This window comes from Pogona vitticeps, chromosome 1, assembly GCF_051106095.1.
Source record: "Pogona vitticeps strain Pit_001003342236 chromosome 1, PviZW2.1, whole genome shotgun sequence".
NCBI classification, from domain to species: Eukaryota; Metazoa; Chordata; class Lepidosauria; order Squamata; family Agamidae; genus Pogona; species Pogona vitticeps.
The window spans coordinates 25510376-25523333 of NC_135783.1; positions in this window are offsets into that span (position 1 = coordinate 25510376).

Below are 12958 nucleotides of genomic sequence, written 5' to 3' on the forward strand. Positions count from 1 at the left end.
GCGAGAGTAGGGTTCTGTGTGTCAGTGAGTTTAGTGAGTGAGAGAGATTGATTAGCTACTTGTGATTTACCTATTACCTATTAATGACCAAATAAACAAGTTTAACTTTCAAAGTAACACATGTCTCATTGAATAATTGGTATTGAAACAGCAATACCTGGTGGCAGCAACTTGGGAAGAAGAGTGAGCACCTCCTGGAGGCCTGAGATAATAAAGGCTTCAGCGTGCTCGCTACAGCGGAGCGCTGCAAAAGCAAAAAGCAAAGCGTGCTGCTTATATACCGTCCCATAGTATTTCAAGCACTCTCTGGGCGGTTTACAAGTTAATTATGCAGGCTACACCTTGCACCCCCCCCCCCCTCAGTGAGCTGGGTATTCATTTTACTGACCTTGGAAGGATAGAAGGCTGAGTCAACCTTGAGCCGGCTACCTGGGATTGAACCCATGCTGTCTGTTGACTCTTGATTGCTCCATCAGACTTCCCGCAGTTGCAAGCTGTATAACAGGCTTCTTAAACTGTATTATTTAGCACTCTGAGATGGGCTCTAAAAACTGAACTGTAGCAAAATTTCTCTATGAGAAAACAGGTAAGGGGATTTTGGAGTGGGATCATACCCTAGGAATCAGTGCACACCATTCATCTGCTCTGTCTAAATAAATCATGGGTCAGTGTCAAAAAAGGAAAGTTCCACCTTAACTGGTCCCATTCTTTTTCGTAACATTTACAACAAACTCATCACATGTTTGCCAACAGTATACTGAGTCCTTTGTTTGCACCATGCCATTATGCCATCGGCTTTTACTGCCAGTAACTAGAGACAGACACTAACCACAGTTGGGAACTTCAACTCGATTTGGCGGGGCACCCACACAGGAGTTCCATAGTTGTCCCACACTTCCCTCCTCTACCTCCTTGGCTGATTGTGCACTCAGAGGCAGCGCTGCGTACTTCCGTGCCCTGCCTCCTTGTCTGAGTGGTTGGCCGCTGGTGGAGACGGAGGAGGGAAGTGTACGTTGCTGTTGGTGAGTGATTGCCTGGAGGAGGCAAGGGAGGGAAGCACGTGGTGCCCACGGAACACCTGCGCAGGTGCCACATCAAACCAGGCCAAACCGCCAAACTGTGGTTCATGCCCATCTCCACCAGTAATGGATAAATCATGGTTATATGGATGGCGTAGTGACATTGGGACAAAAGATAAGTTTACACAATAAAGAATAGAACCTAGAAACCAAAGAGAATTACCAACTGCTGTCTTAAGCAGAGGCCCTATATTATTTTTTTTAAAGAAACTAACAGTCTACTTCAGTGCTCAGATTGTAAGAATTACTTTACCACTCAGCCTCTAGGAAGGAGAGCTGCTTACTGTCTTGTACAATTCCTTGATACTCTCTTGAGCTGATGCACTGTGGCATTGCTCAGTAAGTGCCCACCTTTACATACAGTGGGGTCTTGACTTGAGAACTTAATCCGTATTGGAAGGCGGTTCTCAAGTCAAAAAGTCTGTAGGTCAAGTCTCCATTGACCTACAGTGCATTGAAAACCGATTAATCCCGTAACAGGCCGTTTTTGTTCCATTTTGTTTTTTTTTTTCTGGTCTGTAAGTCAATTCTCAGGCTGCAAGTCAAACCTAAATTTTGCGGCCAGAGAAGTCTGTAACTCAAAAAGTCTGTAAGTCAAGCCGTCTGTAAGTCAAGGGTCCACTGTAATATGTTAGCAATCTATGACCATATGTGTCCCTCAGACTTTCCTGAGAGCTGGCACTAAATGCTTGTAGATGAGGCCTCCATTTTAACAAAAAATGTTCTGCATGTCTTTACACATAGCTTCTATCTCTTGCCTCAGCAGTACACTGAATATTTTTTATTAGCTTGAGCAACAGTATGAGCAGAAATGCAGGCATTTACAAACACACTGCCTTCATTTCTAATGTCAGACTGAATTGGAGTAGAGTATTAAACTTGTATAATAAAATCTGGCTGGTATAAAGTGAAGGCTATGGAGAAAGGACGTCAGCTCTGCAGCACTGTTTTTCATAATGAATGCTAATGACGTGCATGAGAAACATGGAGCATAGCAGCCGCATAAGTTGGCAAATTATCAAGGCATAGCCTTGTTTGCAATTATAAATCCATGAGCATGCATAAACATATGGCTTCAAGGGATTCATAACTGTAATATTTCATTCCAAGAGCATGGGTGTTGCAGCTATATTTGAGGCTTTTAATTATTAGACTTGGTGGGAAACTAGCTTGGTACGTTAATCACAAATCATGTTTTGGAATCATTTGTATGCATTAGTCCTGAAATGTCTTCGTGGCACGTGATAAAATACCCTCCAGTGTAACACAAGCAATGAAAACACATCTTGTAGGGTAGCATATTCAGTAAGATCAAACAAAGTATCACCAAAATGTGTGAGCTTTCAAGTTCTCCAGCACCCATCATCATACTAGTTTTGGCAATCTCAGAAGCTCACACTTTTTTATGGTCTCTCGGCTGGTCCCAAAAAAATTTATTATCCAGCTCTGAATTGTGTTTTTACTCATGGGCTGATGCAGCTACTTCTGTTTTTTATTTATTTGTTGTTATGTGCCATCAAGTAATCTCCAGCTTATGGCAACCCTATGAAAGAGTGTCTTCCAATTATTAACAATCCTGCTAATTCTTACAAATTCAAGCCTGTGATTTCCTTTATGAAGGCAATCCAGCCCCATACTTGGACTCATTGTTTTCCTGCTCCCTTCAACTTTTCCTACCATTACTCTGTTTCCAGTGAGTCTTGCCTTCTCATGCTTGCCCAAGGTATAATTATCTCAATTTCATCAGTTTAGCCTCTAGAGAAAGTTGAGAACTGATTTGATCTACGACCCGTTTGTTTGTCTTTCTGGCCATCCAGAGTATCCACAAAGCTCTCCTCCAGCACCACATTTCAAGCGAATCAGTTTTTTCCCCTGTCAGTTTTCTCATCCTTACATAATAACTGGAAACACAGCCATGTTAATGATCCTGACCTTGGTCTCCAGTGACATGTTCTTACCCTTGTGTGAAGTACTTACCACTGCTAGCACCCTGAGTAGGCCATCTGATCTCACTCAGCACCCCCTCGATGGGTTGCCAGTCAGGGAAACTGCGAGACCTCAGGCAGGCACTGGAACTGGTTATAAATCTTTAAAATACAAGTAAATCTTGAAAATACAAGTAAAAAAGCAGAGTACAAAAAAAAATTCCCTTGGTCAACCTGATATATATATATATCAGGTTGACCAAGGGAATTTTTTTTTGTACTCTGCTGTTTTACTTGTATTTTCAAGATTGCTTTGATTTAGACATTTTAATGGAATAGTAGTTTAATTCCTTTTGAATATTGTAACCGTTTATTATTTTAGCTTTTAACTTTCTTTCTTTTAATACTGTAAACTGCCTTGGATCCTTTAAGGAAAAGGTGGCATATCAATATTTTAAATGAAATAAATAAATGCAGACTCTAACCCCTATGTAGAAAGGGCACCAAGCCAGTCCAAACTCCTGCAGAAAGAGTCACCCCTGAACCTAGGCAAGGGTCCTGGAATAGCTAAAAGGGGCTGCCAACGGGCAAAGACATTTACAAGAACTGTTAGAGGCACTGCGGTTACTGTTCCAGTTGTCTCCAACTGGGTGGCCAGTGAAAGGAAATTGACCCCTTGGGATGGGACTCAGGGGGAGATGGCGCTAATGGAGCAACTTGGACTGTAACTCCTGCCTCCTTCCCAATAAAGTCAGAGCTGTCTCAACCTTCCAGTCTTGATCCCATGGTTAACTGCACAAGGGAGAGGGTACCCTGCTGTCCCTATTCCTGAAATGGGGCAGTTGTCCTCACACTTTAATTTTTGTGGATGCCTTCTCTAAATATTGAATGAACTGTCCATTAGTGAGGTCATAGGTACTGCCCTCTGAGAATTTTCCTCTTTTCATGTGGATATTTATTTATTTATTTATTTATTTATTTATTTATTTATTTATTTATTTATTTATTTATTTATTTATTTATTTATTTATTTATTTATTCAATTTTTACCCCGCCCCTTTAGACAACGTCTACCTAAGTTCATTTTGCTGTTTGTATTGTACAACTCAATGACATTTAAGAAGCTATTCAATTTACAAGGAGAGCTTTCAAGCAAATTAATATCACCCACATACATTAAGTGTGAAACATCAAGGCCATTTCCCTGATTATAAGGCTTGTAGCCTTTAGCTATTGTTGAGTGGTCTAGACAATTTAAATCCAGGCAGAACCAAAAAGGGCTTAAAGAATCACCTTGAAAAATAAGAATATTGTTAGGAAAGATGATCTGTACACCTCCATGTTTTCCTCTTATGAGTTTAGATAGCAAAGAAATACTTCAATTATCTATTTTATGGCTCCTCAAAACTTCATGAAGCCATTAGAGGGGTACAGAATCAAATGCATCTGGCAATCAATATAAGCCTGTAATTCCTGAAGTCCCTTTTAGCGTGATCGAACATGAAGGAATCCATTGAGAACAATTCCTTCAGCTGTTGATTACTTAATGCAGCATCTCTGTTGGTCTGTTAGGATGCAGTTGCATTCAAGAAAACTGCAGATCTTTTGGAAAATAATTGACGTAAACAGCTTGTAAACTGTGGATAAACAGATTGTAAATTTGTAATTTTTAGGATCAGAATAATTGCCAGATTTATAAAGGAGACAGGCTAATTTTTGTGTGAAGAATTCTGCGAAGGCCTTCATTAAAAAATTTAGCGTGAGTTGAAGTCCTTCTTTGGCCCCCACCAAAAGTTTCCCAACGGCTTCAGGGGTGTTGCAATTTTGTTTCTTCTCCAAGGATTGACATACAGGTACTTACTATTCATTCCACAATTGGCAATTCTTTCAAACTGGTAACCAAAAATTTGGGAACAACACCAGTTGCTGAAATTAGTAAGGGGAGGAGGATGACCTGATCGTGGTTTTATATTCTTTTGATTCCTTGTTTTAATGTTTCATCCTTTGCAATTTTTGTACTTTTGAGATTGCCTGTTGATGGAACTCCAGCTTCCATAAGGTAGATTTTTCTTTGTCATTAATCCAGAAGCATAATATCTGTCTTATTAAAATCAACCGTTTTATCAATGATAACTTGCTTGTTCCAGTATAGTGTTGTAGGTTCATTAGATGATGATGATACTGAAACAGAAATTTGATGCCATGTGCCTATTATTGCATGTATGTGAAACTGAAGTATAAAATTGTAAGAAATTGGCAGAGCAATCAGGAAGCAAATTGATCCACCAAATAAGAGCAAGAAATAACAAAGTCTATACTTCATATGGTACCACTTTCTTTTTTGTATTAATCTTTTAGAGCAGAATTTTATAAATGCCTACATGAAATAAGCATTTACCTGGAACATAAATGACACTTCTTAATAGGGCTTAGTTCTGAATAGAGGGAGTTGGGTATGTTGAGCATGGAGAAAAAAAAATTGAGAGATGATAGCCATCTTCAGATATTTGAAGGTTTGTCAAATAGAACAGGTAATGGTCTTGGTTTTTTTTGTGTCTCCAAAGAGTAGGAAGCAAATCTGTTGGCTCTGACAGCATGCTTAGCCAGGTGGGGCTCCATTGCTTTCCCTCCCGGGAATAGCATGAGACACAAGCTTGAGTTAGTTACCTGGAGGGAGGGGGGAACATCCTTAAAGGACGCTCCACCATGTGCACAGCCTCTTCCCCACATGCATTTGCCTTTCAAGTATTGGAGAGGTGCCATTATATCTCCCCTCAGCCTTTTTTTCCCCAAGGCTAAACATGCCCACTTCTTTCAGTCTTTCCCCATAGGGCTTGGTTTCCAGTCCTGTGATCATCCTTGCTGCCCTTCTCTGAACTTGCTCCAGTTTCTCAGCATCCTTCTTGAAGTGTAGTGTCAAGAACTGGACACAGTACTGATTTCTAACCGGTGTCACAGAGAGAGGGACTCGTAACTCATGGGATTTGGAGATTATTCTTTTGGAGACTATAATTCTGCTCAGAATTCAGAACTTCACTAAATTATGCCATTGCACAGACCACCTCAAATTAGGATGAGTGCTGCTATATTTAAGAATTTAAAGCACTCAATGGCTTGTTGGCATCTCTTTTTTTAACCATTTACTCATCTTGATGTATCTGGGTATGAGATTTCCTTCTCAATTGGAAAAGAAAACCATAGAGTTGTTCCACACAACTGACAGAGACTTGGTAGTACAGGTGGGGACTTGCGATTTGTGACTTGCTGGTGAGTCTGACTTAAGTCGCACTGGTGACTCGATTTGGACTCGACTCAGTTTTTGATAGAAAAAACTCAGACTGCGGGCCTCCATTAAAATAACAGGAACACAAAAGTGCAACTCGTAAAAATGGTTCCAAGTCCTGAGTCAAGTCTGAGTCTTTAAACAAGAGGAGGAGGTAGTGATGGGGAAGGAAGCTCAACTGGTGGCCCCTTTCCAAGATGGCTACCTTGGCTTCCTCTGGTGAGACTGAGCATGCTTTGGGATGTGAATTTCACTGCTTTCAGCAGGCCTGTCAGGGTGCTGCGGCAGACCTTTGCGGATGAAAGTCCCACCTTCTTTCTCCAACTCCTCATCAGGCCCCTTGGGATAAGATAGGGTTTTTAGACCCCTATGGAGGTATAAAAGAGGGGGAAAGAGAGAAATGGGGCTGGTTGGGAGTAGGAGATGGAACTTAAAAGCTTTTGAATGTAAAAACTTCGTATGAAAATAAAAACATTTTAGAAGGCTTGTTAAAAAGGTTTTTAAGAGGGTCTTGGGACTTGAGGGGTGGGACTCATGCTCAAAGATTTTCCAACATCCCTGCTTGGTGGACAAGCTCACCATCCCACTCTCACTCTGAGAAAGGGAATAAGACAGGGCTTTAAATTCATTATTGAGCTGTCTCGCCACATCATAACCACCCAAATAGGCAAGAAGAAGGAATGTGGTGAACATATTTTTCATCCCAACTTTTAGCCCAGTGCTGGATAGAGAGCATGTGTATTTAAAGAACTCCTGCTTATGTTATGGTTCAACTAGACTTTCAAGCACTACAGCTGACCTCTTGGTTGTTGAGTCCCAATGATTCACTGCGACCATGATCACGTCAACATTACTACTAAGGACTGGAAATTTACATTTCTTCAATACTGAAAAACACAGGCATATAAAAGGTGCATAACAGTGACTTGTCTTTTGCACTTGAGGAAACCCAAAATGCTAGCAGTAGATTGCAACGCATTGCCTCCTTTCAGGAGCAATTTCAAGTGTTCTTTGAGTCACCCTACAACATATTTTGAAACACAGCTCAGTAAAAGACCTATTACTTCATGCAGAAAGAATCCAAACTGATTTCATGCAAGGTTATGTTTTAAATAGCTAAAGGAAGCAAGAGCAAACCCCTACCATCGGGTCTCTTGCAAAAATAAATCTGCAGCTAAGCAAACAGCTCTGCCTATAAATCTGAACAAAACTGTGGGGGTCGTAGTGTCTAATGTGTGCTATTACTCTGGTTTTGGCTGCTGCTGCTACTAGGAGTAGTAATATTAGAACTATTCATTATGTGAAAGCCACCAGACTTCACAAACAGCCTGTTGGACAACTTCCTCAGTTCTTATTAGATTTCTCCATCCAACGTGTAAGCAAATCAGAAGTAGGACAGCTAGGTGTCCTGTTCTACAGATGGAACTCCTCTATTTGAAGGGCTAGGAGGAGACAGTCCTTTATTTCAAGGTGTTCTTTCTTTGAATGGTTGTCTGTCCAGTCTGAGACTTGTTTAAAGAGGAATAACCACGGGGGAAAAAAATCAAGGACCTGGAAACTGCCCATAAAAATTTTGCACCTGAGTAATAGACCAAATCCTTTTTTCCCCTTCATGGATTGCTGCCTTGTCGTAGCGAAGGGGCTTGAGTAATTCAGAGAAGCTATGGGCTATGCCGTGCAGGGACATCCAAGATGGACAGGTCATAGCGGAGAGTTCTGACTAAACACGATTCACCTGGAGCAAGAACTGGTAAGCCACTCCAGTAACTGTGCCGAGAAAACTCCATGGACAGAAACAAAAGATTTAATGCTGAAAGATGAGCCCCTCAGGTCAGAAGGTGTCCAATAGGCTACTGAGGAAGAGCAGAGGACAAGTACAAATAGCTCCACAGCTAATGAAGTGGTTGGGCCAAAGCCGAAAGGACGCTCAGCTGTGGACGCGCCTGGAAGTGAAAGGAAAGTCCGATGCTGCAAAGAAAAATACTGCATAGGAACCTGGAATGTAAGATCTATGAACCTTGGGAAGCTGGAGGTGGTCAAATAGGAGATGGCAAGAATAAACATTGACATTCTGGGCGTCAGTGAACTAAAATGGATGGGAATGGGTGAATTCAATTCAGACGGTTATCATGTCTACTATTGTGGGCAAGAATCCCATAGAAGAATGGAGTAGCCCTCATAGTCAACAAAAGAGTGTGAAAGGCTGTACTGGGATACAATCTCAAAAATGACAGAATGATTTCAATACAAATCTAAGGCAGACCTTTCAACATCACAGTAATACAAGTTAATGCACCAACCACCGATTCTGAGGAGACTGAAATTGACCAATTCTATGAAGACTTATAACACTTTCTAGAACTGACACCAAAGAAAGATGTTCTTGTCATTATAGGGGACTGGAATGCTAAAGTAGGGAGTCAAGAGATAAACGGAACAACAGGTAAGTTTGGCCTTGGAGTTCAAAACGAAGCAGGGCAAAGGCTAATAGAGTTTTCACAAACACTCTTTTCCAACAACGCAAGAGGCGACTCTACACATGGACATCATCAGATGGGCAATACCGAAATCAGATTGATTATGTTCTCTGCAGCCAAAGATGGAGAAGCTCTATACAGTCAGCAAAAACAAGACCTGGAGCTGATTGTGGCTCTGATCATCACCTTCTTATAGCAAAACTCAAGCTTAAACTGAAGAAAGTAGGAAAACCCACTAAGCTAGTCAGGTATAATCTAAACCAAACCCCTTATGAATACACAGTGGAAGTAAAGAAAAGATTTAAGGAACTAGATTTGGTGGACAGAGTGCCTGAAGAACTATGGATGGAGGCTGGTAACATTGTACAGGAGGCAGCAACAAAAACCATCCCAAAGAAAAGGAAATACAAGAAAGCAAAGTGGCTGTCCAACAAGGCCTTAGAAATAGCAGAGAGGAGAAGGGAAATAAAATGCAAGGGAGATAGGGAAAGTTACATAAAATTGAATGCAGACTTCCAAAGAATAGCAAGGAGAGACAAGAGGGCCTTCTTAAATGAACAATGCAAAGAAATAGAGGAAAATAATAGAAAGGGAAAAACCAGAGATCTGTTCAAGAAAATTGGAGATATTAAAGGAACCTTTTGTGCAAAGATGGACATGATAAAGGACAAAAATGGTAGAGACCTAACAGAAGCAGGAGATATCAAGAAGAGGTGGCAAGAATACACAGTGGAATTACGCCAGAAAGATTTGGATATCCCGGACAACCCAGATGGTGTGGTTGCTGACTTTGAGCCAGATATCCTGGAGAGCGAAGTCAAGTGGGCCTTAGAAAGCATGGCTCACAACAAGGCCAGTGGAGGTGATGGCATTGCAGTGGAACTATTTAAAATCTTAAAAGATGATGCTGTTAAGGTGCTATACTCAATATCCCAGCAAGTTTGGAAAACTCAGTAGTGGCCAAAGGATTGGAAAAGATCAGTCTACATCCCAATCCCAAAGAGGGGCAGTGCCAAAGAATGTTCCAACTACCATATGTGAGGGTTCTGGAAGTGGCTCTGCTTTCTCCCCAAATGAATTAGTCAACTTATGAGGTTTGGAAATCAGAGTGAAATTTATTGCCGTATTTAACAGGAAACCAGTATCTTCAAATGCATTCCAACTTTTCTCACCTCCTAACAAGGGGTCAGAGAGGGGCTTCCACTCTTCTTCTTTAAAGGGTTTTCCCCCAAGAGGGTTCCATGGTCCCGGCCACTCTGTTGCTAAATTATGATTCAATAGTGGTCCAGGTTTTCCTTCCAATAGGGGTACAGCATCCTCATCCTGGAGGTCCACCCAGGTGAGTTCCCTGGAGGGCGTAAGGGTCTGCCATGGTCCAACGGGTATCCCCTCATCTGGGTCTCCATCACCCTCCATTCAGTCATCTCCCTTCTTTCTCTCTCAACTCATTCCTTTTCTTCCCTTAACTTTCTCCTCCACTCTTTCACCTCATTATTTCAGATATATATTTGATGTATTCCATTTTAGGGGCTGGGGGAAGGTGAGAAACCCATGACCATGTGTACACTTTACTGTAACAAACACACACTTCCTAATATTTTTGCACTTAGGAATAATAGGTGTTTGTAAATTATTTCTACTGCTTGACGCATTTTGAGCATTAATCTTTTATTGTAGCCACTTTGTGTGTGCATTGTTTAAACTAGTGAAGAACAGCATAACAGTGTAACTTCAAATTTATTGCAGGATGCAACACATTTCAGGGGTTGAGCAGGTAATCATTGAAGAAGTACAAAAATGAATGAATGAAGATCAAAAAGTCTGACTCTAAAATTCAGAAACCTAGAATGCTTTGATCATTTAACAAGAAATGAAGAGTAGAGATCACTATTGCAGCTGATGATTGAAAGGGAAAGAAAAGAGGAAAGAAGTACAGAAAGGGAAAGAACTTATTGGCCTATGCAGTCCAATCATGAATTCAACATAGATCTAGGGTGCGTTCAGATGGGCATTTGTTTTGCTGTCTGGTGTGCTGCAAAGATGGCCTGGTTTGCTCCTTTTTACAGTGATCACACAATGTGATTGCCAGCTTGAATCAGACCATCCCCAGAGCACTTCTACCCACACCTTTGTGGGTCCCTGTCATGGTCTCCTCCTTTTGTGATGAGTAGGACTGGTACTTGGTGGCAGATTTGGCTGTGGACAGGTTCTTAACCGAACCTTTAAGAAAAGTCACAAAGGAAAAAAAAAAGACCTTCCTTGTCCTCTCCTCTCTCCTCCAAGTTCTGGGAGGAAGTTTTCATTTTATATATATATATAAGTGGTGCAGCGCTTCAGCGCTCTAATACAGTGTTTTGTTTTGTTTTTGTTTTTTTAAAGTTTTACTTCCTCTGCCCTTCCATAGAGCAGAGGAAGAATTTAATTTACCACTATCATGAAGTTGCTGCCTTCTTAAGCCACTTCACAATATTGGAAATTGAAAGAGGAAAGAACCTGACCAGTCAGGGTTGTTTCCCATGTGTACGGCATCTGAATGCAAGGATCACACCAAATAGCACATCACACCTCTACCTGACCTTAAGCAACCCAGTTCAGCCCATTCCAGCCCGCTCCAAGTGAGCTTGTGTCTACAAGCTCATAGTTTCTTATTGTTACTTGAAGTCTTATTCTGCGAGTTACATTTGTAGTAAGTATTATTTACAATGATATATATTTTAAAAGCTGTTTGGAAGAGCTTTGGGAAAGAACATCTGAAGCTGTAAATTTCAGCAAGAGGGATCGTGTGCTAAGACCGAGTCCCACATCCTGGTAGAGAGCAATTCCAGACCAAAAAAACCACATTGCTAATTTGTTGCAAACATAGGTGTGTAACTGGTATTCCTATAAATGGGGGTGTTATGGAACGGGCACATGTTGTGTCACTCTGGTTTTGTGGCTGTTGCTATGAGACCCTGCTGCCCTGTTATTTGACTAAATGGAGTGATGGCGTAAGGAAGATAGTGGAACATTCTCATGGTTGTATAATTGGATTCCAGACTTTGCTGGGAGTTGCACAAACTTTCTGACTCATAATAGCCCATTCAGGCTGGTTACATGATAACAGGCTTCAGGGACTGGCCCACTTAAATGGTTCTACAGAGATGTTTACCCACTCTTGGGAAGTTCCTATACTCAAGTCGAAAGAGACTAAAGAAGCTTGTGTCAGGGACTTACTCATTTCCATGTGACCATCAACTAACGGCAACAAAGATTAGGCAAATGAATCTCCCATGTACTGAGGACAGAAGACATCTCTAAATTTAGAGCAATATTACGCTGAAAGTGGAAACACCTTTCACAACGCCCACTGCTGACATTACAAAAGGACCATTGACTGCAAATTTATTTTAAGCATGCTAATGTTCTGCAGCTTTTTTTTCTCTCTCTTGAGATCATTTGTAATCCTTTTGCCATTTCATTGCTCTTTCATAGAATTAGAAGAGGGTGTTTCCAGGGCTGGAAACTCAAGAAAAGAAGGTCATAACCAGCTAGGTGGGTTCTGCAATATTTCACTTGCCCAACCCAGTGGTATAAACCAGGGATGCGACTTCTTGGCTGTTTTGTACTTGTGTGTGAGGACAAAAGATAGTTATTTTCACTAAGTTCATAAGAGGGTGAGAATCTGCACATCGCCAAGGATTTGTTTTCTGCAGAAATAGACACATGTTACATAAAATTCAGAGGATGCTGCTTCTTTATTATGTATTTGTTTGAGAACACTGAGCAAGCTGTTTGCATCTTCTTGAACAACCACCACTCTTTCTGTGCTTGCTGAGTGGGTAGGTGGTGCTTCTTAAATAGCAAAGACTCATGCACAAACTGGGGACACTTCACTGAGAAACAATGCCACGCTGTGTCTTATTCTACTGATCTCCCATAGTGTAAAGAGCCCTTGTTGGAGTCTCTCATTAGGGCTAGACAGTCAAAATCTCCTTTTGAGTATTTTCCACATCCCCAGTATAAATTAGCAAACACTTCCACACCTTTGTGTTAAGAATCCTATTCAGGAATTTAGTGTGAAAACGCATAGAGCTCAAAGGTGGTGAAGATAGGTTGCCGATCATGGAAATGCTACACTTGTGTGCAGCTGAATGTCCTTCTGGTCCCTATGCAAAGTGGCCTTCAGGATACCCCCTTGTGCTCACTACTCTTCAC